The sequence below is a fragment of the Ceratosolen solmsi genome, unplaced genomic scaffold (assembly GCF_000503995.2).
Source record: "Ceratosolen solmsi marchali unplaced genomic scaffold, CerSol_1.0 scaffold27, whole genome shotgun sequence".
NCBI lineage: Eukaryota > Metazoa > Arthropoda > Insecta > Hymenoptera > Agaonidae > Ceratosolen > Ceratosolen solmsi.
Genome location: NW_011948426.1, coordinates 5,743,606 through 5,749,204, shown reverse-complemented (window position 1 = coordinate 5,749,204; position 5,599 = coordinate 5,743,606).

Here is a 5,599-nt window from a genome sequence, read left to right as displayed (position 1 = left end):
TGTTGCTGTTGCTGTTGCTGTTGCTGTTGATGGTGGTGGTGGTGGTGGTGGTGGTGATGATGATACTGATGATGGTACTCGAGTTGGCTTGGGTCACCCGCCGGCATTTCTCCAGCGATGATGTCCACTAGACTCCAGGATTCGTTGCGTCCTCTACTCGCGGCACCGCTGATGCCGCGCGCGTCGTATCGATCCCCTCTCGGAGGTGCTCGGCTGCGCTCGGTTATGCTCGGCACTCGCGACTTCGCGAAACTTCCTCTTAAACGCTCGAGGAGACACTCGGTGGGGCGGCTCGAGGAAGACGCGCCGCACTCTTGCGTCGGGAAGCGGGACGGTGGAGTTACTGGTGGGAGAGCTGCTCGGTCAATCTCTCCTTCTCTCTCTCACTATACAGTCTGGAGCGATCGACCGTCCATCTTTCACGCACACTCGTCTATGCTGTCGTTGCCACTGTCGCCGTTGCCGCCGTTGCCGCCTTGCCGTCACTGTCGCCGCTGCCGCAGCCGCCGCAGCCGCCACCACCTCCTCCCCCGCCGCTCCCGCCGCTCCTCCTCCTCTTTCACTCGAACTCCCTCTCTTCCGTAGCTGGGAATTGAAACCCCGCGGTGGTGATCTTTTTGGACATAAAGTGGCTATGGAAGCGTATAGGCTTGACAAAATGTTTGAGTAGTATATTCAGGCCTTTGAATTCTGCTGACCTTCTAAAACCGAGATGTCAATCTAAAGTCTTATATTGAGGCAAACCGTAGTATGTCCGTTGATTTAAATACGAGGAGGACCGACGATCAAGACGAGAACCATAATGACGTACTAAATTACATTCTAAAATGCAATTTCTCTATAAATGACAAGTTCAATTTACATTCCACGTATAGATTTACACGAGAAATGACAATTATAAGTTTCAATTTCTGCATTAATATTATTCTCATTTTGCCCCACTTGGCTTATCCTAGTCAAAATTTCAGTACACACACATCTGCGAATGTGTTTGCTATGCGACTTTTGCGCAGAATCGAGATTTATCTGCCCACGGAGCTACGGAGGTCGTCAAAGGAGGGATAGAAGAGGAGAGACAGAGACAGATAGAGGAGATTGGTCGATAGTCACGTGGTGCATCGAGAGGTCGACCAATGGGCACTAGGCTGACGTCACTCCATTGACAAAGCTCTTTTCATTAAGAGACTGGTGCGCGCCCCTATATCGGAGAGCAGAACACAGGCAGGCATCCTCGCTTTCTTCGTTGTCGACCCGTGGGAGGCGGGAGTGGGGTAATTCCAGTGAAACCGGGAAGGACGGCGTGAGACCTGTAAATGGCCCCTCTCGCTTCGTCTTTCTTTACGAGTACTCAGCAGTTTATGAAAGAAAAGCAGAGTGTAGTCGGTTGGAGATGAGGGAGACCGAGCGATGAGTTGGCATCGGCATTTAGAATGAAAGAAACTGATATCGATAGTGCGACTCGTAGGAGAAGGAAAGAGAATAAGAGAATGGTTGTGTACGCTCGCTAGGGACGGAAGGGGGATGGGCGCATGGGTGTGTGCGAGCGCGTGTGCGCATGTGTATGCATGTGTGTTGCGCGCGGGCGCACTCTGCCGAGTTCTTAGCTGCATGAAAGAAAATTGATAGCATCATGAATTTATGCAAGTTGAACAAATGCGTTATATCAATAACGAATGAGACAAGTTGATAATTGTTTGAAAAGATGTTCGAATTTTATGATAAAATATGAAATTTAAATCAACGAGAGTTTCATAATTATTACGTCTCCAAAAATACTGGATTATAATATATCTGTCGTCTCTCTTAAAAAGTAAATATAAGAATGCTAAGATTTAGAAATTCATTTTTATAATAAATTCAACTTTCCTCGGATAAGTGCAAAAATTACATATCTAAAGTATGAATTTTCTTTCAAGGTAGCACAAGATAGTACCGCGAACAAATCAATTAATTTTCTATGATCTGAATATATACTTGGATTGGAATTTATATCGGAAGAATGAAATAATGATATATCGTAGATAGAAGCGTTTAGTTATCTATATTGAATCGACGAAACTGAAAGTTTCTACTTGGTCAAATGTGACTTGAGAAAAGAGAGCCCGTTATGTGTACGGCACGTATATGGTTAAAGTATTAGCCAGGAAGCAAGATACGATACGTCGTCTACATAACGCCTATTGCTTTATGCATGTAAATATATATTATTCTGTAATAGAATGTGTTATATATATATATATATATATATATATATATATATATATGCACGTGTACAAATTTGTGTATGCATGTATGATGCTGTGCAACCGCGGTGCGATAGTATGATTCTGCTAGAGAAGGAGTAAGGAGAAAAAGGAAGAGAAAAATAAAAATTCAGGATTTAGTAATTACACCAACATACTACGCGCCTCTCTCTGTCTCTTCCTCTCTCTCTCTCTCTCTCTCTCTCTCTCTCCCTCTACATCTCTTTGTCTTCTTTCTGCCTTCCCTCACTTCTCTTTTTACACTCTAATGTTTCGTTCTACCAACTAAAAGTATCCTAGCAGTTAGGGAGCAGCGCCGTATATGCTTTCCAAGTCCGTAGCTTCGTCCGATAACATGTATACATATACAGAATACTTGGAGAAGAGGCGCTGAAATGCTTTGAATCATAAAGGATTAGTTAGCTTTGTTGGATTTTCTTCGAAATGAAGAATGAACACAAATACGGGAATCCGTATTGTCTAGCGAAGGAGAATAAGGCGGTGGAGGGGCCTATTGTACACTGTGCCGCCGTCAAGCGTTCGATATCTAGATTCGCGTCACACGTTCATACGTAAAGAACAAGGTGCGATTCGGACAGGTGATCTACACGCACGATGATTCATCAGCCTATGTGTGCTAACGAACCAATCAGTTATATAGCCATTTCGTGGAGAACTCTATCGAGTGTGCGCCCGTGGCGTCTAACTTATGTGTGCCTTCCGCGATTCAACGGCGGTGGCGTGTTCGAGGCACAGTAGTACGCGAGTCACTCGGCCAAGTCTTGTCTTTCATTCACGTGCAGCGCGTGGAATTCAGTCGAGCTAACGCGATGACTGCTTCGATTCCTCTGCGTTCGTTCATTTTCAATTGGCCTATACATTGTGACTGTCTCATTCTTTGTTTAGCAGGCAACGTTCAAGCCCCGGGTATCAACGATTGCCAAATTTAGCAAAAATAATGATAAGGAGCTTTTGTTGGTTACATCTTCCTTATAAATTTGGACAAATTTATAGTAATAAAAAATAAGGAGGCATCGCAGGAAGTTGCCGTGTTGCAAAAAGTATTGAATTTTGTTAGTGTGTTTGGTAATTTTCGTCACAATATCCGAAAGCCAAAATACACATTTTAATGTACTATTGTAAATAACATTAATCACACCCATCGAATACTGTTATATCTAATCTTCATTTACATATATTTATATATATATATATATCATAAAATATATATATTTAATGGAGGTCCTATCATGTCACATCAATTTTCGTTATTTTTATTTATTTATAACTTTATAGATTATATTTAATATTCCATATTTTGACTACTTCCTTAAATTTATTTGTCGTATTATATTCAATATTGATACAATTGTTCTATTGAACAATAGTACTTTTATATCAGTTAGTCCTTTAATACAACTGAAGCTCGTAGGGTGGTAACGATGTGATGTTTTAATATTTCCAAAAATATTACTATTTATTATTTTTCTTAAAAAATAAGTGAACAAATTTTATTTAAAACGTATTATTATAAATTACATTTATTTCAGCAAATAAGTGTAATCATTTTCGAATATTAAATAATTTATTGTCAATACATAATTAAAACTTTTATTAATAAATAAATAAATTAATAAATTTATTAATAATTTTTTATATTTAATTTATTTAGTTTTTACAAAATCATAATTGAAAAATGTATTCAATAATTCTATATACAATACCAAGTTAGGGTAGCAATATTTTTATAATGTTAGTCTTACACTATATTAAATTTCGAAACTATGTGAATTATTTAAATCTATAAAATGTTACTTTAATTTCATAAACAATTCCTTGATAATAGATATAGTAAATTATATTATATTATGTGTATATATATACACATATACATATACTTAAAATACTAAATAATGTTTCACATTGTCCTTATTATTGAATTAAACATTTTTATCAAGTATCAAAGAAATAATTCATTTTTTCATAACTTATTTACATTATATACATATCTACTACTATGATATTTAGCGATTTATTTAATATTTTTATATTTATTTTATGTTTATGTTTATATTATCTTATAATTTAGTTGTGCAATATATACTATAATGACAGTTGGATCTTGTAACTAAAATTATAAGTTATTACAATTAATTATCAAAAATACATTAGAAATAAGTTAATTTCTTATAGATAATTTTCTTATAAATAATACTTTTTTACAAATTTTAAAACATAAATTTAACTATAATGTGAGATTATTTTTCAAATATTTTAAAATTATGAATAATATAATGCTTGATTCTACATAAAATCTTAAACGAATAATTATACAATAAGTAATTCATTAATTTATTAATTATCTTTATATTAAATAATTTAAACGTAGCCTTATGCATTCTTAATATAAAAAGAGTAACGATAATTAATAATTTCAGTTATTCTTCGATGAATTCTTTTCATTGTACAATTGCAAAATCCAATGTTTATACATTTTTAAATAGAAAATGTACTATATTTGAATGGAAAAAAAAAATTGATCATATTACCATATAAAAAAAATTATACTATTAAAATAATTATAGTAACAAATCCTGCTTCTTTCATACTTCTCGATTTTTATTAATTATTTTAAAAAAGAAGATAAACATTTTAGTATTTAAAATAATTAGAACTAAGAATTCATTCTTGAAATAGTATAGCTGTTTGTCCTTTCTTTTTCTTTTTTTATACAAATATAGTATATGTTTATTTTATACTGATTGTAATTTTTAAATTACTATTCGATAGTCTCAATAAATATGTAAAATGTATATGACAGATAATCTATCAATAACGAATAATGCAAAAATTTAATAAGTCCAAAATAAAAACAAATTATAAATGTTCATAACAATTTTAAATATAAAATTAGTCGAGTGATATTACATATTATATAATTTTCAAAGTTTTTTTGTACAATATTCCCTTAATATTTATAATTTAAATTTATGTAAATATTTATGTATTTAATATGTATCTATATAAAACTTAAATATGCAATATTTTTGTAAAAAAATTTCTCCAAATCTCTAATTGTATAAAAAAAACTTGATTTAAAATACTATAAATATAAACATTTTTAATAAATACAGTTAAGTTACATTTAAAATAGTTGATTATAAAATAATATCAAAGTATCTATAATCTTATTAAACTAATTCAGAATGAAATTAAAAAATTTAAATTTTAATAGTAATATACGCTTATATTAATTAAAAAATAAATCAAAGAAAATGTTCAATATATTATAAATATATTTTTCTCATTCATTCTTAGTGTCATTTTTCTATGTAATGTTTTACAAGTCTTTACAG